We start from the raw sequence: 25,112 nt of genomic DNA on the forward strand, positions 1-25,112 counted from the left end.
GGCAGGGGACCCAACGTGGAAGATGGTAGAGCAACAATGGCTGGAGTTCTTAGAATAATTCAAATGGTGTAGGATTGTTAAATCCCAAAGAAGAAGCATGCTCAAGGGACAGAGAGGCCAGTGATGTCAACAACAACATAAAAACAAAAGAGGGCATAGAATATTGCAAAAATTAACAAAAATTGCAACAAAAAAGCAACAGGGGAGAAAAGATGAAAATTTGATCTAGCCAATAACCTGAAAGAGGAAACCAGATGTTTTTACAGATATATCAGTGTATCAATGGCGAGCAGGGCTCTCAAAGAGCCTCAAGCACTGACAGCTTCCTGATCAATTCGGGGTAGAGTGAGAACCAGGGTCGAGCAGGGAGACTTGGCGGTCTAGAGCAGGGGTAGCCAACCTTTCAATTTTTAATCTTTAATTTAGACATACAGCACAGTAACAGGCCATTTCAGGCCACGTGTACATACCAGGAGGGTAGGTTAATTGGGCGCCACGGACACATAGGCCAAAATGGCCTGTTACTGAGCTGCATGTCTAAAATAAAAATGTAAAATGAAAAGGTTGGCTACCCCTGCCTAGAGATTAGGGTCACCACTGGACCAGACAGGAGGAGATACGGGGATGCAGGAGACAGTGGCATCGGAGGGGGAGGTGAGATCTACAGACACTTAGTGCCCAAGGGATTCTTTGTTTCTCTTTCTCATCTTGATAGGCTAATGGCACCCCATTCTGGGCCTTTACAGGTAAAACAAATTTTGTGTATTTCATGTACATGATGATAATGGAACCTACAACCTTGAATTAACCGTGGTCCACCTATAACAAACCCTCAGACAACCAGCTCACAGGTACTGAGATAGAGGATAATTCCTAATGTAAGTTTAAGTTTGTTGTCACATTATACCTGGTAGTCTTCTGAACGCAGTCTAATGGGCCAACACAGCCGTGCATTGAAGAAGGGCAAGAGGACAGTTACAGAGAACGGAGTTGCAATGGGAAAAAAAAGATCAATGAGTAGATAAATAGCAAAGGCAGCATGAGACTACTATTTGGGGGTTCATTCAAGAGCCTGATGGCTGCAGGGGAAAAAATTATCTTCAACCCTGTTGGTGTATCAGTTCACACTCTTGAGCCTTCTTCCTGACAAGAGGAGGGAGATAATGTGTCTGGGGTGGGATGGGTTCTTCATTTGAAAGTATTTTAACATTGCGCATGCACAAACCATGGAGCACCCATTCACACCAATCTCCACAGGACCTCAGACCTGGAGAATGCAGAATGTTTCATTAGAAGGGTTATTTGGTTGGTGGAGTCACAGAAGACTGCAGGTACTGGAACTGAAGCAAGTTTATTGTCATCTGATTGCATGTACTACCTGACGAAACAGTACACTCTGATCCTTGGTGCAAAACACACAGATACATAGCCAGACATAACACAAATAGAGCCAAACAATACATATGCAGGTCAAACACAAATAAGTATTGTTTCATGAATATTAGAGTCTTGGATGGTGAGTGTGAGCAGTTCTTTTGGTCGTTCAGCATTCTCACTGCTGGTTCTTAGCCTGTTGGGGCTGGCTCTTTCCCGGCAGGTGGAAGGGAATCTCAGTGATTCAGACAATTATCTCAGTGGATTACGTCAATGGGGGTGGGGGGGAAAGACTCCAGTGATCATCTCTGCCATTCTTATGGTCCTGTGGATTGATCTCTGATCCATTTCTCTGCAGCAACCGTCCCACACTGTGAGGCTGCTGGCCAGGACGCTCTCGGTAGAGCTCCTGTGGAAGGATGATATAATGGTGGCCAGTCGCTTTGCCCACTTATGTCTTCTCAGAAAGTGCAGTTTGCTGTTGCGCCTTTGTGACAAGTGAGGAGATGTGCGTGTCCACGATTTGTCACAAGTGAACTCCAAGGAACTTGGTGCTTATTCCTGAAGCCTGAGACTCAGGTGGTTCCTCGCGCACCATTTCACAAGATTTTCCACCTCTTCTTTGTTGGGTGACACATTGTTTTTGCTGATGAGACCAACTACTGTTGTGTCATAGTTGTGGTTTTTCGATGTCCAAAAATGAGTCTGGAAAAGCGGAGAATTCTTCAGAAAAGTTTAAGCCTTTATTTGCAAACAAAAGTGGAGACAAATCAAAGCTTGAACTTGAAATGTCTGTTGCTATGAGACGCTGCTTTTTTTTATATTCTTTCTTTGGCTTGGCTTCGCGGACGAAGATTTATGGAGGGGGTAAAAGTCCACGTCAGCTGCAGGCTCGTTTGTGGCTGACAAGTCCGATGCGGGACAGGCAGACACGCTTGCAGCGGTTGCAGGGGAAAATTGGTTGGTTGGGGTTGGGTGTCCTTTGCCTTTTGTCAGTGAGGTGGGCTCTGCGGTCTTCTTCAAAGGAGGTTGCTGCCCGCCAAACTGTGAGGCGCCAAGATGCACGGTTTGAGGTGTTATCAGCCCACTGGCGGTGGTCAATGTGGCAGGCACCAAGAGATTTCTTTAGGCAGTCCTTGTACCTTTTCTTTGGTGCACCTCTGTCACGTTGGCCAGTGGAGAGCTCGCCAATATAACACGATCTTGGGAAGGCGATGGTCCTCCATTCTGGAGACGTGACCCATCCAGCGCAGCTGGATCTTCAGCAGCGTGGACTCGATGCTGTCGACCTCTGCCATCTCGAGTACTTCGACGTTAGGGATGAAAGCGCTCCAATGGATGTTGAGGATGGAGCGGAGACAACGCTAGTGGAAGCGTTCTAGGAGCCGTAGGTGGTGCCAGTAGAGGACCCATGATTCGGAGCCGAACAGGAGTGTGGGTATGACAACGGCTCTGTATACGCTTATCTTTGTGAGGTTTTTCAGTTGGTTGTTTTTCCAGACTCTTTTGTGTAGTCTTCCAAAGGCGCTATTTGCCTTGGCGAGTCTGTTGTCTATCTCATTGTCGATCCTTGCATCTGATGAAATGGTGCAGCCGAGACAGGTAAACTGGTTGACCGTTTTGAGTTTTGTGTGCCCGATGGAGATGTGGGGGGGCTGGTAGTCATGGTGGGGAGCTGGCTGATGGAGGACCTCAGTTTTCTTCAGGCTGACTTCCAGGCCAAACATTTTGGCAGTTTCCGCAAAGCAGGACGTCAAGCGCTGAAGAGCTGGCTCTGAATGGGCAACTAAAGCGGCATCGTCTGCAAAGAGTAGTTCACGGACAAGTTGCTCTTGTGTCTTGGTGTGAGCTTGCAGGCGCCTCAGATTGAAGAGACTGCCATCCGTGCGGTACCGGATGTAAACAGCGTCTTCATTGTTGGGGTCTTTCATGGCTTGGTTCAGCATCATGCTGAAGAAGATTGAAAAGAGGGTTGGTGCGAGAACACACCAGGGTCATGCCTAGCGCGGAATGCCACACTGACCACTGGCTGGTTCGCTGCAAGCTCAACCTTCACTTCAAGCCAAAGCCAAGGAACAATAAAGCCCCCAGAAAGAGGTTCAATGTTGGAAACCTGCAGTCAGACGAAGCGAGAGGAAACTTCCAGGCAAACCTCAAAGCAAAGCTCGACGATGCAACCCGCCTCACGGACCCGTCCCCTGAAACCCTCTGGGATCAGTTTATATTATAGCCCTGACTTAATCACATTTCTTCCCTCAATCATTCATAACCTCATATCTTAACACAACATCATCCTATGGTTCACCACAATTATTTTCATTATTCTCCACCCATTCATCTAATCATGTTTAGAACCCATGTGTTTCATCATACCCTGCCACCTGATGCCTTCTATTCATTACTGTGGCCTTGTGTAGTAAATATATAATAGATTATTACTTTTGTAACATGGTGTGTGTAAATTGTTACCTAGTAATGGATGTGGTTTATTTTCCTTATCATCTGCAAACTTGATGACACTCTTGGAGCTGGACTACAGCTATGCAGGGAGCCTGTTCATCAGGGGGTCACGGAGCTTTCTTCGGCATTATCCTAGAAGGTGTTCCGTTTGTCCAGAAGGTAGGAGTCATGTTCTTAACTCACAAGGTTGACTTGTGATCTGTTACAGTCTTGATATCTTGCCACATGTGCCTCGTGTCGCCAGTGTTACATAGAAACATAGAAGATAGGAGCAGGAGTAGGTCATTCGACCCTTCGAGCCTGCTCTGCCATTCAACGAGATCATGGCTGATCTTAAAGTTCAGTACCCCGTCCCCGCCTTCTCTCCATAACCTTTAATACCCTTATACTGAAGAAATAGATCTAATTCCCTCTTAAATAGATTTAATGAACCTGCCTCTACTGCCCTCTGTGGCAATGAATTCCACTGATTCATCACCCTCTGGGTCAAGAAATTCCTCCTCATCTCGGTCCTAAATGGTTTGCCTATTATCCTCAAACCATGGCCCCGGGTTCTGGATTTTCCCATCCTTGGAAACATCCCACCTGCATCCATTCAGTCCAGTCCTGCCAGAATTTTATAGGTCTCTATGAGATCCCCTCTCAATCTTCTAAACTCCAGCGAGTACAATCCCAATTTGCGCAATCTTTCCTCCTAAGTCATTCCTGCCATTCCAGGTATCAGCCTGGTGAATCGCCTCTGCACTCCCTCCATTGCAAGAACATCCTTCCTTAGATAAGGTGACCAAAACTGCACACAATACTCCAGGTGGGGTCTCACCAAGGCCCTGTACAGCTGCAGTAAGGTATCCTTGTTCCTAGACTCAAACCCTCTTGATATGAAGGCCAACATACCATTTGACTTTTTAACCGCCTGCTGTACATGCATGCTCGCCTTCTGAGACTGATGTACAAGTACCCCTAGGTCTCTCTGCACTTCCCCATCTCTTAATCTATTGCCATTCAAATAGTAATCTGCCCTCCGGTTTGTATTAGCAAAGTGGATAACCTCACATTGATCCACATTATAGTGCATTTGCCATGGATCTGCCCAGTCCCTCAATTTATCCAAATCACACTGGAGCTTCCTGACCCCCTCTTCCGTGCACACAACCCCTCCTAGCTTAGTGTCATCTGCAAATTTGGAGATATTCCATCCAATCCCCTCATCCAGATCATTAATGTAAATTGTGAACAGCTGGGGTCCCAGTACAGATCCCTGTGGCACCCCACTGGTCACCGCCTGCCACTCAGAAAATGAGCCATTTATCCCAACTCTCTGTCTTCTACCTGCCAGCCAGTTCTCAATCCACATCAATACTTTGTCCCCAATCCCATGAGCCTTGATTTTGGAAGCCAGTCGTTTATGCGGGACCTTATCGAAGGCCTTTTGGAAGTCCAGGTACACCACATCCACTGGCTCTCCCCCATCTATTTTACCTGCCACCATCTCAAAGAATTCCAATAGATTTGTCAAGCACGATTTACCTTTTGTAAATCCATGTTGACTCCATCCGATCCCTTCTCTGCTAGTCATATGCTCCGCTATTATATCCTTAATGCCCGTATCGGGGCCGCCGCCGTCTACCCTTCGCCCGGACCGGGGCCGGGGCCGCTGCTGCTCTCCCTGCGCCTGGACTGGGGCCGCCGCCTCCCACTCCCTGCCCGGACCGGGGCCTCCGCCTGCCTCACACGACCGAAGCCGGGGCCGCCGTTTCCCCCTTGCTCCTGCCCGTATCGGGGCCGCCGCCGTCTACCCTTCGCCCGGACCGGGGCCGGGGCCGCTGCTGCTCTCCCTGTGCCTGGACTGGGGCCGCCGCCTCCAACTCTCTGCCCGGATCGGGGCCTCCGCCTGCCTCACACGACCGAGGCCGGGGCCGCCGTCTCCCCCTTGCTCCTGCCCGTATCGGGGCCGCCGCCGTCTACCCTTCGCCCGGACCGGGGCCGGGGCCGCTGCTGCTCTCCCTGCTCCCGGGCTGGGGCCGCCGCCTCCCACTCCCTGCCCGGACCGGGGCCTCCGCCTGCCTCACACAACCGAGGCCGGGGCCGCCGTCTCCCCCTTGCTCCTGCCCGTATCGGGGCCGCCGCCGTCTACCCTTCGCCCGGACAGGGGCCGGGGCCGCTGCTGCTCTCCCCGATACGGGCAGGAGCAAGGGGGAGACGGCGGCCCCGGCCTCGGTCGAGTGAGGCAGGCGGAGGCCCCGGTCCGGACAGGGAGTGGGAGGCGGCGGCCCCAGTCCGGGCACAGGGAGAGCAGCAGCGGCCCCGGCCCCAGCCCCGGTCCGGGCGAAGGGTAGACAGCGGCGGCCCTGATCCGGGCAGGAGCAAGGGGGAGACGGCGGCCCCAGCCTCGGTCAAGTGGGGCAGGCGAAGGCCCCGATCCGGGCAGAGAGTGGGAGGCGGCGGCCCCAATCCAGGCACAGGGTGAACTGCAGCGGCCTCGGCCCCGGTCCGGGCAGTATGGACCGACCTAGGAGGGGAGGCAGGCCCCTCCAGCCCGGGTAAGAAACCTGCATAGGAGAAGGCCACTCCGATATAAAACCTACGACCCAAGGACCTCGCTGCCATGTCCCAGCTTGCTTGGCCAAGGCACACGAACCATAGGTGTAAAGGGTGGGGCCAGTACTGCGCGCACTGCACTCCACCTAAAAGCTCCTTTGCACAGGCCCGAGGACAGGTCCACGTCCTCCCCCTCCACGTCCTCCCCCTCAAAAGATGCTCACAAACTCAAGCTAGCATGCTGGAACATCAGAACCATGCTAGACAAGGCTGACAGCCACCGACCTGAACGTCGGTCTGCCCTCATTGCACATGAACTCCTCAGACTTGACATCGACATAGCCGCTCTCAGTGAAGTCCGCCTGGCAGATGTAGGCAGCCTCCAAGAATGCGGCGCGGGCTACACACTCTACTGGTCTGGCAAGCCTTCGGATGAACGACGCCTATCTGGTGTAGGCTTCATGGTCAAGAGCTTCATTGCCTCCAAACTCGAAAACCTTCCGACAGGCCTCTCGGACCGAATCATGTCCATGCGACTCCCACTTCAAAACAAGCGTCACATCACCCTCATCAGTGTCTATGCTCCAACCCTCCAGGCGGAACCAGCAGAAAAGAACAAGTTCTACACCGACCTGCGCAACCTCATCCAACGTACCCCTACAGCCGACAAGGTTGTCATCCTGGGCGACTTCAACGCTCGTGTCGGCAAAGACTCAGAAACCTGGCCAGGAATCCTGGGCAAGCATGGCGTCGGCAAGTGCAACGACAATGGGCGCCTCCTGTTGGAACTCTGCGCAGAACAGCGACTTGTCATTACAAACACCCTTTTTCAGCAGAGGGACAGCCTTAAGACCACCTGGATGCATCCCCGATCCAAACACTGGCACCTCCTGGACTACATCCTGGTGCGAGAAAGTGACAAACAAGATGTGCTCCACACCAGGGTCATGCCCAGCGCGGAATGCCACACTGACCACCGGCTGGTTCGCTGCAAGCTCAACCTTCACTTCAAGCCAAAGCCCAGGAACAATAAAGCCCCCAGAAAGAGGTTCAATGTTGGAAACCTGCAGTCAGACGAAGCGAGAGGAAACTTCCAGGCAAACCTCAAAGCAAAGCTCGACGATGCAACCCGCCTCACGGACCCGTCCCCTGAAACCCTCTGGGATCAGTTGAAGACTACCATACTGCAATCCACTGAAGAGGTACTGGGCTTCTCCTCCAGGAAAAACAAGGACTGGTTTGACGAAAACAGCCAGGAAATCCAGGAGCTGCTGGCAAAGAAGCGAGCTGCCCACCAGGCTCACCTTACAAAGCCGTCCTGTCCAGAGAAGAAACAAGCCTTCCGTCGCGCATGCAGCCATCTTCAGCGCAAACTCCGGGAGATCCAAAATGAGTGGTGGACTAGCCTCGCCAAACGAACCCAGCTCAGCGCGGACATTGGCGACTTCAGGGGTTTCTACGAGGCTCTAAAGGCTGTGTACGGCCCCTCACCCCAAGTCCAAAGCCCGCTGCGCAGCTCAGACGGCAAAGTCCTCCTCAGCGACAAGATCTCCATCCTCAACCGATGGTCAGAACACTTCCAATCTCTTTTCAGTGCCAACCGCTCAGTCCAAGATTCCGCCCTGCTCCAGCTCCCTCAACAGCCCCTAAGGCTAGAGCTGGATGAGGTTCCCACCCTAGATGAGACATATAAGGCAATCGAACAACTGAAAAGTGGCAAAGCAGCAGGTATGGATGGAATCCCCCCAGAAGTCTGGAAGGCTGGCGGCAAAACTCTGCATGCCAAACTGCATGAGTTTTTCAAGCTTTGTTGGGACCAAGGTAAACTGCCTCAGGATCTTCGTGATGCCACCATCATCACCCTGTACAAAAACAAAGGCGAGAAATCAGACTGCTCAAACTACAGGGGAATCACGTTGCTCTCCATTGCAGGCAAAATCTTCGCTAGGATTCTACTAAATAGAATAATACCTAGTGTCGCCGAGAATATTCTCCCAGAATCACAGTGCGGCTTTCGCGCAAACAGAGGAACCACTGACATGGTCTTTGCCCTCAGACAGCTCCAAGAAAAATGCAGAGAACAAAACAAAGGACTCTACATCACCTTTGTTGACCTCACCAAAGCCTTCGACACTGTGAGCAGGAAAGGGCTTTGGCAAATACTAGAGCGCATCGGATGTCCCCCAAAGTTCCTCAACATGATTATCCAACTGCACGAAAACCAACAAGGTCGGGTCAGATACAGCAATGAGCTCTCTGAACCCTTCTCCATTAACAATGGCGTGAAGCAAGGCTGTGTTCTCGCACCAACCCTCTTTTCAATCTTCTTCAGCATGATGCTGAACCAAGCCATGAAAGACTCCAACAATGAAGACGCTGTTTACATCCGGTACCGCACGGATGGCAGTCTCTTCAATCTGAGGCGCCTGCAAGCTCACACCAAGACACAAGAGAAACTTGTCCGTGAACTACTCTTTGCAGACGATGCCGCTTTAGTTGCCCATTCAGAGCCAGCTCTTCAGCGCTTGACGTCCTGCTTTGCGGAAACTGCCAAAATGTTTGGCCTGGAAGTCAGCCTGAAGAAAACTGAGGTCCTCCATCAGTCAGCTCCCCACCATGACTACCAGCCCCCCCACATCTCCATCGGGCACACAAAACTCAAAATGGTCAACCAGTTTACCTATCTCGGCTGCACCATTTCATCAGATGCAAGGATCGACAATGAGATAGACAACAGATTCGCCAAGGCAAATAGCGCCTTTGGAAGACTACACAAAAGAGTCTGGAAAAACAACCAACTGAAAAACCTCACAAAGATAAGCGTATACAGAGCCGTTGTCATACCCACACTCCTGTTCGGCTCCGAATCATGGGTCCTCTACCGGCACCACCTACGGCTCCTAGAACGCTTCCACTAGCGTTGTCTCCGCTCCATCCTCAACATCCATTGGAGCGCTTACACCCCTAACGTCGAAATACTCGAGATGGCAGAGGTCGACAGCATCGAGTCCACGCTGCTGAAGATCCAGCTGCGCTGGATGGGTCACGTCTCCAGAATGGAGGACCATCGCCTTCCCAAGATCGTGTTATATGGCCACCGTGACAGAGGTGCACCAAAGGTACAAGGACTGCCTAAAGAAATCTCTTGGTGCCTGCCACATTGACCACCGCCAGTGGGCTGATAACGCCTCAAACCGTGCATCTTGGCACCTCACAGTTTGGCGGGCAGCAACCTCCTTTGAAGAAGACCGCAGAGCCCACCTCACTGACAAAAGGCAAAGGAGGAAAAACCCAACACCCAACCCCAACCAACCAATTTTCCCTTGCAACCGCTGCAATCGTGTCTGCCTGTCCCGCATCGGACTTGTCAGCCACAAACGAGCCTGCAGCTGACGTGGACCTTCTACCCCCTCCATAAATCTTCGTCCGCGATGCCAAGCCAAAGAAGATATCCTTAATAATGGATTCCATCATTTTGCCCACTACTGATGTAAGGCTCACCGGCTGATAATTCCCCGCTTTTTCTCTATCCCCCTTTTTAAATAGTGGGGTAACATTAGCTACCCTCCAATCCATGGGTACTGATCCTGAGTCTATCGAGTTCTGGAAAATAATTCTTAAAGCATCTGCTATCTGAATGGCCAACCAAGTAGGCCCAAGCCCCGGTAAGCCCCCAACTTTAATAGCTTACCTTCTCCTCACTTTCAACTGACCCACTGAATTGCACAGCTGTCTGTAGATCTTCTGTATATACTCCCACTTGGTCTTTGAATTGCATAGGAGCTCTCTTAGCTGATCTTAGTGCCATCCTAGCCTCTGTCCTGAAGGCAGCATCACGAGCCCAGACCTCTGTATCCAACCATGGCTTTTGCTTAGCACTGATTGTGAAGAATTGGGATTCGACAAGGTGCTGAGGGGAAGAAATGTTCCTGAAGAGCCATGGGTGCTGAAGGTCTCCTGGTCGTATTTGAGGTTTGGATCTGGATCTGGTGGCTGACGATTTGAACAGGAGTCTGGGCAGTTGCAGGAGTGATGGAGGTGAATCCACGGACTCTCTGTATCTTTGAAGGGCTATTCTTTTGCTTTTCTTTCTCTTATTGTATTGCTCATGGTAACTGTGTTTTTCTTACAGCAGGCATTTTTAATGTGCTATTATGTGACAATAAAAGAAACCTTGAACCTTAAATGAACAACCAGCTGGAGGAACTCAGTGCGTCAAGCAGCATCAGTGGGGGGAGAAAAAAGAATGGTCACTGATTCTTGTCAGACACCAAGAGTCGATGATCGGCTCTTGCCTGAAATAGTGACCATCTTTTTTCTCCCCCCAATGATGCTGCTCGACGTACTGAGTTTACTGCAGCAGATTGTTTATTCGGTTGGCGGTCAGAGACATTACTATTTTTGGTTTTGATCATTACAAAGTGGTGCTGGAGTTAAAACGAGTGATCCTCCACTTTCCTGGTTCCTGGTTTCTTATTCCTCTGGCCTTTGCAGCACTCCTATCTGGCCTGGGCTGATGAACTATTCTGGGTTGCTACTAACATACAAAGGTTGATTGTGGAGGTTGCTTCTCGAATTGTGCTCCTTGTCACCATTTGATATCAGTTTTTGACAGCCTGCCTCCTGGCAGGTGTTCACTCTGTGGGAAATCTTCAGCACAAGGCTGCAATTTGTCGCCAGGCATAGCATCGGAAATATTGATTACCAACTGTTTCGATAATGTCCGTAAGATGTAGGAGCAGAAGTAGGCCATTCGCCTCATCGAGTCCGCTCCGTCATTCCAACATGACCTGATTCATTTGCTATGGACAGCAGCAACTTTAAAAAATTAGCCCAAATGGTGTTATTTTAAAATAATATTTTAAATTATTAATCAACATTGTTATAACACCTTGTGATAGTACAGATCTATCACCAATGTACATAGTGTATATAGTTACAGTATCTAGACTGTGCTTACAGCGATTGGCTGAGAGCTAAGCCACACCTATTGTCTGGGCCTTAAAGGGTTGTGTCCCTGGCCAGGTCGGATCATTCCGGACTGGTCGGCCACCTGTGAAGAGCTCCTGTCTTTTGCTAATAAAAGCCTTGGTTTGGATCAACAAGTCTTTGGTTCTTTCGACGAGCTCTACACACCTACTCTAACAAACTTATCTAACTTAACTATGCTCAAATATATTGGTGTGCATGGAACACCCCGAAGCCACTACAGCTCAAGGCTCAATTGTCAGAAGGCAGTTCAAAGTACAGTCTTGGAATTTCAGTGATCTTCACTGAAGATCCAGCTGCGCTGGGTGGGTCACGTCTCCAGAATGGAGGACCATCACCTTCCCAAGATCGTGTTATATGGCGAGCTCTCCACTGGCCACCGTGACAGAGGTGCACCAAAGAAGAGGTACAAGGACTGCCTAAAGAAATCTCTTGGTGCCTGCCACATTGACCACTGCCAGTGGGCTGATATCGCCTCAAACCGTACATCTTGGCGCCTCACAGTTCGGCGGGCAGCAACCTCCTTTGAAGAAGACCGCAGAGCCCACCTCACTGACAAAAGACAAAGGAGGAAAAACCCAACACCCAACCCCAACCAACCAATTTTCCCCTGCAACCGCTGCAACCGTGTCTGCCTGTCCCGCATCAGACTTGTCAGCCACAAACGAGCCTGTAGCTGATGTGGACATTTACCCCCTCCATAAATCTTCGTCCATGAAGCCAAGCCAAAGACATCAATAACCAAATCATGAAGTTTCATCTCTTTGAATTAATGAGATTGAGAAGGTTTTGCATGCTAATCAATGGAAATATGTTAAAACGGTGGATAGTTCAGCTGACAAGACTTCACAAGGATCAAAACTTCAATCGTTTCTGAAAAGAACCAACACTTGGGTATTTGATCCTCAATTTCATACACATCTCAAGAAGATTGGCCTCAAAATCAAGAAGAATTAAAATAATTTTCAATGGAGGATCCAGAAATCCAAAACACTAATGGGAATACTATTCCAATATCTAATGAGAATGATCTGATTATTCAATTAATTTGCTATTATTCTTCTTGGTTTCATTTGAAAAAGGCAGTAGCATGGATTCTTAGATTTAAAACTATGCTTTTACATTGTATCAAAAAAAGAGAATCTGAAGTCTCGAAAAAGCTGTTACCTAACAGTTGATGTATTAGCAAATGCTGAATTGGAGATGAGTCATTTCTGTCAGAAAAAGGCGTTTGATAATGAGACAACAAAATTGAAGAAGAATCTGAATGTTACAAAAGGAAGTTGTGTTTACAAGTTAAATCCTATTCTGGTAGATGATGTATTGAGAGTAGGAGGAAGATTGGAAAAAGCAATAATGCCAGAAGAAGTGAAGCATCCAAATATATTAGCTAAGGAATTTCATGTTTCTGAATTGATTGTTCGACAGACATGAGAAAACAGGTCATGGTTGTAATCATGTGTTGTCAGAATTACACCAGAAATAATGGATACTTGGTGCTTCAACATTGATCAAAAGAATTACATCAAAATGTGTTAATTGTCGATGTGTGAATACTAAACCTGGACAACAACAAATGGCAGATTTACCTCCATTTACATAATTGGGAATTGATTATTTTGGTCCTTTACAAGTAAAACAAGGAAGAAGTGTTGAAAAACGATACAGAGCTATTTTGACTTGTTTGACTCTGAGAGCAATTCATATTGAAGTAGTGTCATCACTTGATACAGACTCTTTTATCAATGTTCTTCAGTGTTTTATTGCTAGACGTGGTCAAGTAAAAGAATTACGTTCTGATAATGGATCTAATTTTACAGGAGCTCAATTAGAGTTACAAAAAGCAATTTAAAATTGGAATCAACATCAAATTCACGACGCATTACTTCAAAAAGAAATTAGTTGGATATTTAATCCACCCACAGGATCACATCATGGAGGTGTGTGGGAAAGAATGATTAGATCAATCAAGAAAATTCTTAATTCCATTTTGAATAGTCAAATACTGAATGATGACAAAATCATTATGCAAAATCAAAGTATTTTAAATAGTCGTCCAATAACAAAAATTTATTTCGATTCAAATGACATTGAGGCACTTACATCGAATCATCTCTTACTTCTTAAATCTAAACCTTTAATGCCTCTGGGTCAATTTCAGAAAGAAGATATTTATGCAAGATGCAGATGGAGACAAGTGCAGATTTATTTTTGGAAAAGATGGGTTAAAGAATATCTTTCATTATCACAAGAAAGAGAAAAATGGTCTAAAGCTAAATGCAATTTTTGTATGCAGAGACATTGTAATTATCATGGATGATTCTGCACCAAGAAATTCTTGGTTGCTGGGGAAAATCATGGAAACAGTTCTGGACAAAAACAGGCTTCATTCACTAAGTATAGATTAAAACCAAGACTGGTTACTTAAATCGACCTATTACTAAAATCTGTCTTTTAAAAGAAGCAGAGAGTTCTGATTTCGTATCTCATTCTTTAAAGAATTCTTCAAAGAATTATGATGGAGATGTAAGATCGAGATACTTTTCTTTGAATTCATCTTAATTCATCTTATTTTGTTTATTTCTTTTATATTTGTTTAAAGTTGAATATCATTATAGTTTGCTTTGTTTACTCATCATTATGAAAATCTCATTGCAAAGTTACACTAAATGTTTATTCATTTATCACCAAATTAAAGCTACTTAAAGCTTCGTCTACAAAGTTTGATTTATTGGATTAATAAGATAGTAATTCGGAATATTGATGCTTACGTTTCCTTAAAGGTGACACATTTTGAAATTGGGAAATAGAAGAACTTGCAAAGTGTCATCTCTAGGTTAGTGGAAGTGGTCTTCTCATTCCTCTATAAGCAAAAGGAGGAAATCTGACAGTTTGTCATTAACCACCAATGGAGCCAAATGGGTTTCTCATTCCCACCAAGGAGCTCAAAGAGCTCTTTACTCTTGTGTTGCCTTCTTAAAATGGCCTCCTGAACAAAATGTGCAGTCATTTCAATAAGCTGGTCACGTGGTCTCTGCTTTGGGACTTCTCCCTTCATTCTGCAAATGTATCAAAGTTAAGAATATGCTGTCTTTGAAGTCTGCAGCCCTTTTCAGTCACTCTCCAAAACCTGCAGGTTTGTTCAATCTGTTCTCTTAAAGGGACAGTCCCACACAAATAAAATAAACTGAAAAATTCTCGCACTCAGCCCCACTCCCTGCTTTCTCCCCTTAACCTTTGATACCCTGAATATTCAGCTATCCCTCTACTCTCAGACTTTTGAAATGTAGACATTTATTTAGAGACTCAGTTAAGGACTCATAATTTTCACATTATTATATTTATACCGACATCTGTATTTGCACAGTCAGTTTGTTTACAGATGTGTTTCAAGAAGTTTACAGTTACTGATACAGAAACTACTAAGCTCAGCTGCAGGGAAAAAAATTTCAGGTTTGTATGTGGTTTCAAGATTCAATTTCTTTATTGTCATGTAGTGATACAAAATATGTATTATTACACAAAATTACCTTCCTTCTGGCTGCCATAAGGCAGAGTTACCATTAACTGTCTCCCAGAACAATCCCTTACAGAGTAACAAAAAAAGAGCAGCAAAATAAAGTCCCTTCAGAGTCACTGAGTGTCCATAGATTTGCTTCCAGCGCTCCCACAGCCTCTGCAGCCACACAGACAGACTCCTGTATAATTCATTGGCAAATCGAGCTCCAAATGAAAACCTCCAACAGGATCAGGAAGCTTTCAGCATCCAAGACCCATTCGGGAGCCCTTCTTGCACTCAACACCCTCTTGAATCTCGGCGTTGATACCTGGTTCCCATGCAGCCTTTGCAGGTCCCCTGACTACACGTCACCCACAGCCTGTGAGAGTCCCTCAGCTGCTGAGCCCCTCGCTGGTCCACTGCTTTGTTCACCTTCCCTGTAGGGTAGTCTCCTCTGCTTCTCCTTCTCAGTGCAGGTGGGGGAGGGGGGCATTCTTCCAGTTTATCGTGCCCTTCAATGGACCACTGGTTCCCGAAATCTGTAACCCCTCATGGCTGCTGCCAAAAACAAGCACCGCCGTCTTGTGCACAGACCCCGCAGTTGCAGGGTTTAAAATAATAACACCATCGGCTTCATTAACGGGCAGTTTAAAGCCTGTATGGAGGCACCGGCACTGCAACCCTTCAGAGCAGCGCTGTGTCTCCGCTCTCCACTCTCTTGGGTCGTCACTGGCAGCTGCGCTGTCATACAGCAACTCTGGGAGTGCCATTTTTTTTCACGTATGTGTTCTGACAATTAATTAGTACAGGTACTTTGAATCATAATGGCCTTCCTCTAATCAGGCAAGCAGAACGGCACACCTCATTCAGTTGCTAGGTATAAAATGGTGTTGGTCTGTGCTTGTATTGGATGAGTTCGACTTTGACTCTTGAAACAGTGAAGTTTCTGCCCTCTCACCACTTACTTCGTAGAGTTTGAATAAATGAATTCATTGGCAATTAAGCAGCATTATACATCTAAGAGAGGGTTCCTTGAGGCAGAAGGGAAATTGGAGGCTACCGTGCTCTTATAATTTTTGGGCATCTTGTACCAGATATCACAGGTCGTGTCTGATGCACCATCAATTACTCGAAGTCTGAGGCTGAGAAACCAATAGGCTATTATTCACTAAAGAACAAAGGCACATCCATACTGCTTGACTATCCTGTACTGAGGAGGGGGGCTGTGGAACAATCACCTTTGTACAGGAGCCTGTGGGAGGGGCCACAGGTATAACTGGCCAATGGGTGTGCTTGACTAGACAAATAGATGCAACAGTGGTTTTCCACGGTGTCAAAATAACTTGAAAGGGATGCTGAATTGATGTGTTGTAGACTGAATGTACTCCCACCGCAATATACCAGTGATGGATAGAGACAAAAGACTATCCCTTCGTCTTCCTACCTTTGACACTAAATTATGTTCCTTCCACACGGTGAATATCTCGAAGCAAACAAGCTAGAGGGATTCATTGGGCCAGACAGTATTCATGGAGAGTCGACATTTCAGGTTTGGATCTGAACAGAAAAATTGGAAAAAACACAGGAATTTAATTCACAGAGTTCCTAAAGTGTGGCGTCCACAATTCTCCATTTTATGGTGGAATTAGGGTTGCTTAATCATGACATCCTTTGATTTTCTGTTTGCGATTCTTGGCTCTCTCTGCATAACAGCATGGTGTAAATTTTCACCATTTAAATAATAATCCGATTTACAATTTTTCCTTCCAAAGTGGATGATGTTACATTTGGCAATGTACTCCATTTATCAGACTTTGCCCATTCACTTAACCAAACTATATCTCCCTGCGGACTCTCTATGTCCACAATGAAATTTGCTTTTCCACTCAATTTAGTGTCGTCAGCAAACTTAGGAATACTACATTAAAAAGACAAAAATGCTGGAGGAACACAGCAATTCTCGCACCTATGGGAGGTAAAGATATATAACCAACATTTTGGGCCTGAGCCCTTCAACATATGAGCAAAAAGTAAGGGGAGGATGGAAGAAGTGGCATGGGATTAGTAGAGGCCAACAGAGAAAATGCCATAATGGACATGGATTGGAGGTGGAGAAGAAAGGTAAGAATTGATTGGGGGAAGGGTGTGCCTCTGTGAATGCAGAGCTGCAGGAAAGGAGACAGGGAAAGGGAGAGAGTGAGAGAGAGAGACAGAGCTGTAGAAAAGGAGACCTAGCAATAGGGGAAGGGGCGAGACAGGGAGGAGATTAGGGGGGGCTAATGGAAACTGGAAAAGTCTACGTTAATGCCATCTGGTTGGAGGGTGCCCAGATGTAAGGTGTTTTTTTTCCAATTTGCAGGTGATCTCAGTCTGGCAGTGCATTAAGACCATGGACAGACATGTCGGTATCAGAATGGGAGTGGGGGGAGACTGAAATTGTTAGCCAATGGGAGATCCCCACTATTGCAGTAGAGGGAATGAAGGTGCTCAATGAAGTGATCTCCCAGTGTGCATTCAATCTCTCCGATGTAGAGGAGGCTACAATGGGAGCATAGGATGCAGTAGATGACCCCTGAAGATTCACAAGTACAGTGTTGCTTCATTTGGAAGAATTGTTTGGGGCCCCAAATAGTGGTGAGGGTGGTGGTATGGGTGCATGTGCAGGACCTCCTGTGGTCACAATTGCCCCCTAGGTGCCAAGGGGTGATTGGTGGGAAGAGAGGCATGGATGAGGGTGTCATGGGGGGGGGGGGGGAAGAGGGTCCCTGCCAAAATCAGAGGGGGGGAAGATGTGTCTGGTGGTGGTAGAAATGGCAAAGATGACATGTTGGATGTGGAGGCTGGTGGGGTGGTTGGTGAAGACGAGGAGAATCATGTCCCTGTTGCGCGTGGAGGCAGAAATGGCCAGGGCAGATGTGTAGGTAATGGAGGATATGTGAGTGAGGGCCGAGTAGATGGTAGGAAAGGGAAAGTCATGTTTTTTGAAGAAGGAGCACATCTTGGATCCTCTCGCATGGAAGACCTCGTCCTGGGAATAGAAGCGATGAAAACAAAGGAATTGCTTTAAAAAATGCTCCACTAAGATAATACTGCAGTCGGCCCCCTCCTCCAAATCATTTATGGGCATTGTGAACAGTTATGGAGAGAAACCTGAAAGTCTGTAGACACTGTGATTTTACTAAAAACGCACAAATGCTGGAACTCAGCAGGTCTTGTAGCGTCCATAGGAGGTAAAGATATATTACCGACATTTCAAGCCTGAGCCCTTCTTCAAGATATGAGCAAAATGCAAGTAAGTGGTGAATACAAAGGCTGGGGGAGAAGGGAAGAAAAAGCAGAGGGATGATCACAGGCCAAAAGACAAAAGGTGATAAGTGGACATGGATAGGACAGGAGAGAAAAGGTAAGAATTGAAGGACTCGGGACATATCTTTACCTGCTATGGATGCTTGAGTTCTTCCAGCATTTCAGTGTTTTCACTGTAAACAGTTGTTGGCCCAGCAGCAATTTCTAAAGCATACCATTAACCACTGATTGCCAACTAGAGAAACATCCATTATCCAACTGCAGAACAACATCACAAAGAGCACAGAGAGACTTAAATGTGATGCCTTGTTTTAAAATGGCATCTCTGGTGGTACAGCAGTCCTCAAGTCTTTTTTTTTGGAATATTTTATTTAATTTTAATAAACAATTTAAATGTTACGAGCCCAGAAATCCCCAAAATCCAGCAGCAATAGACATTCACCAAGACAAATGGTCACCTAAAGAAAAGTTTTGATTTAACTATGTACATTCCAGAAAATTTAGCTCTCAAAGGATTTTCATGCATTGGGAACAAAATTAAAACTTCCTGTCTTAAAATTCCTTACTTAGCTTTTCTGTCAAATAAACGCTTCATTTTACCCTGAGCCATTTCTAAATTCTCTTCAGCCAAAGTCCAAACTTTTTGTAATCTATCTTTAAATTTAGAAACATAAGCCAGCAAGTCCAACTGCACATCCTCTTTAATTCACTGTTCTTTTATCAACATTAAAGGTCCTCTAACCTGACGTCCAAACATAAATTCAAAAGAGCTGAAACCTAATGAATCCTGCACAGCCTCGCTTGTTGAAAATAACAATAGATGAATGCCTTCGTCCCAATCTTTTCATTCTCCAGACAATAAATCCTCATCATCTTTTTAAGAGTAGAATTAAATCTTTCCAAAGCTCCCTGAGTTTCAGGATGGTATGCAGATGAAGTGATTTTTTTTATTCCCAACTCATAAATCAACTGCTGAAACAACCCAGATATAAAGTTAGATCCGAGATCACTCTGGATCTCTGTAGGCAATCCAAAAACTGTGAAAAATCTTTCCAGAGCCTTTACAACCATTTTGGCTTTAATATTCCTTCATGGCATAGCTTCTGGAAATCTCAATGCTGTACACGAATTGTTAACAAAATCTGATTCCCAGACTAGTTTTAGGCAGGGGACCTACACAATGCACCATAACCCTAGTGAAAGGTCCCCCAACAACAGGAATAGGTTGCAATGGAGCTACTGGAGGACCCTGGTTAGGTTTCCCACAACCTGACAAAAGTGACATGTCTGGCACCAATTTACAGCATCCTTCTTCAAACCAGGCCAGAAAAACTGTCTCAAAATCTTATTCATGGTTTTCTTTACACCAAGATGACCACCCAAAGGCTAGATTTAAAATTTCGTTCCGGTAATTGCTAGGAATGACCTCCTGATGAATCATCCCGCCATTCTTCACTAGCAGTCTCCACTTCCTCATCAACATATCACCTTTCAAGTAATATCCACAGGCCATTTCTTTATCTTCTGTTCACTTACTGCTTTGTCCCTTAAGTCAATAAGATCTGTATCTCCCTCTGTTGCTGAACTAGCTCTTTCCTTGACAAAGAGAAATCCTTATTCTCGCAATTAACCTGCTCTTTCAAAACTATTTCAGAAGCACTGGCCAAGTCTCTATCAACTGGATCTTCCTCAGCTCTCATCATTTGCTGAGACAAAGACACATGAAGAATATATCTTACACCCTTAAAATCATCCTTACTCGGCTGATTTGTTAATCTCAACACTGACCCAACTTTATCCTCTGCCAAATCATTCCCTAATAAAAATGAGACACCCTTCTAATTCTAATTGTTTTATATGGTGGCAGATTATCGATATTTCTTTTTTTAAAAACTTTATTTAATATTTTCAAAACAGATACTTTTACAAAATCCGTAATATAAAAATGAAAACTACAACTAACCCACTCGCTCCCCCCGCCCTCAGCAAACTCCACAAGGGAAGCATTAAGAAAATAAAAGAAACACATGCAACAATTTAAGATGTTACTAAATTCATACATTTCAAATAAGGCGACCACATCCTAACAAAAAAGTCGTAATTATCATGCAAGTTGTATGTTATTTTCTCCATATAAATACAAGACTTCAACTCATTACGCCAACGATTTACATTTATCTCAACCTCGTCTTTCCATGAAATTGCAACACATTTACGTGCTACAGCCAATGCTAAACGAAGAAATGCTGTCTGAAACTTATCTAACCCCCAAATCCATAAATGGGGCAGTACAACCCAACAAAAATTATTTTGAATCTAACAAAAATTGGATCTTAAACAAATTTTGAAGACATTCCCTAATTTTATGCCAAAATGATTGAACCTTATCATAAAACCAAACAATGTAAAAATCTACATCTAAAACACAACTCTGAATTACTAAATCCATATTTTTTCAATTTCTCAGGGATTAGATATAACTGGTGCAAAACATTATAAACCCACCGAACAAAATAATAAAGATCGTGCAAGAAAAAGTCAAAGGAAAGCAGTGCCTGAGAATCACTTTTCATTCAGGAATGAACAATTAAAAACAGTCTTACCAAAATTCCAACAAGATGTCAACTTTGCAACAGGGAGAGACTATCTATGAAAAAACACAAAATTGCAGGAGGAACTCAGCAGGTCCCCCAGCATCTATGGGAGTTAAAGAAATATAGCCAATATTTCAGGCTTGAGCCCTTCATGGTAAGGGAAAATATCTAATATCTGGTTGACAAAAAATGTCCTTGGTGCTGTCCCCTGCCCCCACCTTGGATATTTGGACCATATGTCCTTGCTTGGGCTCTGGAGAGGCTGTGTACCAGAGTACTCAATCGACACAACATCCTCATCTCTACAAAGCTGAAATTCTGGACCAACATCACATCAAACAATTGGAGAAATATCACATGCACGCCATCTGTTCCATCCTTGGCATCCATTGGCAAGACTGTGTCTCCAACCTGGAGGTCTTGGGTCATGCAAAGTCCACCAGCATCGAGTTCCTGATCATCAGAGCCCAGATGCAGTGGGTGAGACACGTCATTAGAATGGATGACCACCATATGCCTCGCCAGCTGCTCTATAGTGAACTGAAGACCGGAAGGAGACGTCAAGGCCACCAAGCAAGCGTCATAAAGATGCTGTGAAGAAAACCCTACATTACTGTGACATCCTGCCAAGAGAACTAGAGGCTGCAGCTGCCGACTGATCTCGTTGGCGAGCCCTGTGCGATGAAGCCTACACCAGTTTTGAAGACAGGCGCTGCCAAAAACTGATGGCAAACCATGAATGGCGTCACAAAGCAGCAGCCACGATTATTACAAAAACGGACGTCCAGTGCCCTCACTGCGCTCGACTCTGCACTTCCAGACTGGGACTGCGAAGTCACCTTCGTGTCCACAGATGAACTGCACAACAATGTGTCTTATTCGAACCGAAGGACAACCAATATAATATATTGTAACGGCCTTGTAGCGGCCGAGCGGGCATATAGCAGGGTATTGCGAACCGTCACTGGTGCAGCTCACCAGCGGACGCATGGAGCTGCAGGCTCCATCTGGGCAATGGACCGCGCACACACAGTACTGCATGCTGAGTAGCAGCACGCTGGGTTGCTATGCCTCTTTCTAGAGGGCGCAGGGCTCCCACCATGTTTACTTTAAACACGCCAGCCGCCCAGCAAACACAGAGTAACATCACCCCCTCCCATCCTGTGGAGCCTGGGACAGGAGGAATATAAAAGGATGGCAAACTCAGATAAATAGTCTTTGGCTGACTAATCTTTTGTATGTGTGTTGATTTAGTAGCTCTACAGGAGTAGTGCTACAATGTAAATATGATATATATCCCTGCTTATGGACCACTGGTAAAACCAGTCAAACCATTTCACAGGGAGATCAGGACTTGGCCAGAGGAAGCCTCTGCTGTGAAACCACAGAACAGAGCAGATTCAGGGAGGTGGCCACCAACAACAACCCTGACAACATTGACACAGTGACTGGCTCCATAAGCAAGTGTATTGAAGATGTCACAGTGATCAAATGCTGCACACCTTGGGAAAATCAAAATCAATGGCTGGGCATGGGTCCTAATGCATGACTATGAGCTTGCGACGCTGCTTTAATCTCTTCTCTCCCTTATGGATGTGAGACCTGAATTCTGGACCAACATCACATCAGACAATTGGAGAAATATCACATGCACGCCATCCGTTCCATCCTTGGCATCCATTGGCAAGACCGTATCTCCAACCTGGAGGTCTTGGGTCATGCAAAGTCCACCAGCATCGAGTTCCTGATCATCAGAGCCCAGATGCAGTGGGTGAGACACGTCATTAGAATGGATGACCACCATATGCCTCGCCAGTTCCTGTGGATCACATTAAAACCTACAAGGGTTGAACTCACCCATGCAATCAAGGAGCGAAAGCAAGAGTTAAGCAATTCACAGACATCTGTGTGATCCATAGAAAAACAAGGTGACATCAAAAAAGCCCCATCTCCCCCTGAAGAACAGGCACCCTACACAGCCACAGCTGAAGTGAGAAAGTGAAGATGCGATCCAGGGTGAACCCACTCAAAGTAGAGGGCTAGACAATGTAGCTGGTTGGATTCTGGAGGCCATGATGGCCATCTCAGTGTAGCATCCATTGTCCTCACACTATTCAAGGCAGCCACCATCATCCTGGTGCCCAAGAAAGCGACGGTAACTGTACTAAATAACTACTGCCAGTGGCACTGACAACTTACAATCATGAAGTGCTTTGAGCGGCTGGTGGTGGAACACATCAAAGCACACCTTCCAGCGACATTGGACCTGTTCCAGTTTGGCTACCCTCCAAACCGGTCCACAGATAATGCAATAGCCTTGTCCCTGTACTCTGTCCTGACCCACCTCGAGAAGAATGCCTCATACGCCAGACTGTTGTTCATTGACTTCAGCTCAGCATTCAACACTACCTCTGAGACTGGTGGATAAACTCTTCTCGATGGGGCTCAACATCCCTCTACGATTGGATCCTGGACTACTTCAGGGAAAGGCCACCCTCTATTCAAGTTGGCAGCCAAACCTCAACCCCCATCACACTGAGCACTGGTGCACTTCAAGGCTGTATGCTCAGCCTGTTAATGTTCTTGCTGCGGACGTACAACTGCATGCCAGATTCAGTTCCAACAGAATTATCAAATTTGCGGATGATACAACAGTAGTTGGCCTCATCAGCAACAATGATGAGTCTCATTGTAGAGAGGAGGTTGAAAGGCTCATAAATGATGTGAGAACACAACCTGAGTCTCAATGTGGGCAAGACAAAGGAGATGATTGTGAACTTCATCTGGTATGGGGACACCAATACCTCTGAGCAGAAAGCCCTGCAAAGGTAGTGGTCACTGCCCAGGACATCACAGGCAAAACTACCCACCATTGAGAACATCTACAAGGAATGTTGCTGTCAGAGAATAGCAGCAATCATCGAGGATCCCCACCATCCAACACATGCTCTGCTCTCGCGGCTGCCATCAAGAAAGAGGCGTTGGTGCCACAAGACTCGCACCAGATTCAGGAACAGCTGCCACCCCTCCACCATCAGACTCCTCAACAATAAACTCAATCAGGGACTATTTAAGGACTCTCTCTTTGCACATTTTTTTATCACTGTACATTTTTTTCTGTTTTGCACAAGTTGTTGAAATTTCTTTGTTTACATTTTTGTCTACGAATCTTTTTCTTGAATGCAGTGTACTGTTATTAATATGTAAAAATCTGCCTGGCCCACAGGAAAAAGAATCTCAGGGTTATATGTGATGTATGTTCTCTGACAATAAATCTCATTGCTACCATCAAGAAAGAAGTATAGGTGCCACAAGACTCGTAACACCAGATTCAGGAACAGTTGCTATCCCTCCACCATCAGATACCAAAACAACAGCCTCCCTCAATCAGAGACTCATATAAGGACTCCTACTTTGCACACTATTAAAAGCAATTGCACTTCGTGAGAAGACTGAAGTTGTAAGCGCTGCTATGCAAGTAATTCTGACACAAAATCCAGACTGTATAATAGGCTTTAATTAGCTTAAAGTTGTTCACACCAGTCTTAGTATCTTTGCTGGCTCTCCATGTCTGGCTTTCCGAAGGGGCTGGCTCGAGGGGGGGGTGGGGGGGTGTGTGGTGTTCTCGATCCCGAGTAGTATCTACAAGTTCAGGCAGTCTGGTGGTTGTCTATGCCTCTGGGACTGTCGCAAGACAGGCTCCTGGTCAATGGTCGATAGGGCGATGGCTGCCCTGAGCGTTGGTTGGATCCGGGCAGCCAGGATGGTGTCTGTCAGAGTGGGGGGTGCAGCTGTGGGGCAGGCCACTGGAAAGGCGGCGAGAGGTGTTGGGACCTGGCGATCCTGGATGGGCCAGGGGTGCCCGGGGTGAGGGGGCTGGGCCCCTGCTGGTGCCAAGTCTCTGCGTGAGACAGTGTTCTCATGTCCACCGGGTACCTGACTAGGCATAATTTGGGTTTGAGTGGAGGAGGTGCATCTGTTTGACCAGGGTGTCGGATTTGTGGGTTCTCATGTGTTTGCGGAGGAGTACTGATCCCGGAGACACCAGCCATGCTGGCAGGGTAATGCCAGTCACCGACTTCCTAGGAAAGGAGAAAAGGTGAATGCCATGCAAAGAGCAACCGAATTGTATGGAGTGCCTTGGGGCAGCCTTTCGACCTCGGGGCCAGGACTGCCTTCCAGGTTACCCTGTTCTCATGTTCCACCTGCCCGTTGCCCGAGGGTTGTAGCTAGTCGTGTGATGCAGCTCCTCACTCATGAAGCTGGATCCCCAGTTGCTGTGGATAAATGCTGAGTATCTGAACATGGTCCAGACTTCTTGGACGGTGAAGGGGAGGTTCAAGGACTTAATA

The 25,112-nt window shown here is 46.4% G+C and overlaps 1 long non-coding RNA gene across 2 annotated transcripts in view; it reads right to left on the reverse strand.

Moving 5' to 3' along the window:
* Window positions 1-18,463, reverse strand: part of LOC138755845 (uncharacterized) — a 49,274-nt gene extending 30,811 nt beyond the window's left edge. For both annotated transcript variants that reach the window (XR_011352588.1, XR_011352587.1), the window contains exon 1: window positions 16,305-18,463. This is a non-coding gene — a long non-coding RNA (uncharacterized lncRNA). The remainder of the gene's footprint in view (window positions 1-16,304) is intronic.
* Between the last annotated feature and the right edge of the window lie 6,649 nt (window positions 18,464-25,112).

This window comes from Narcine bancroftii, chromosome 2 (assembly GCF_036971445.1).
Source record: "Narcine bancroftii isolate sNarBan1 chromosome 2, sNarBan1.hap1, whole genome shotgun sequence".
Lineage (NCBI taxonomy): Eukaryota > Metazoa > Chordata > Chondrichthyes > Torpediniformes > Narcinidae > Narcine > Narcine bancroftii.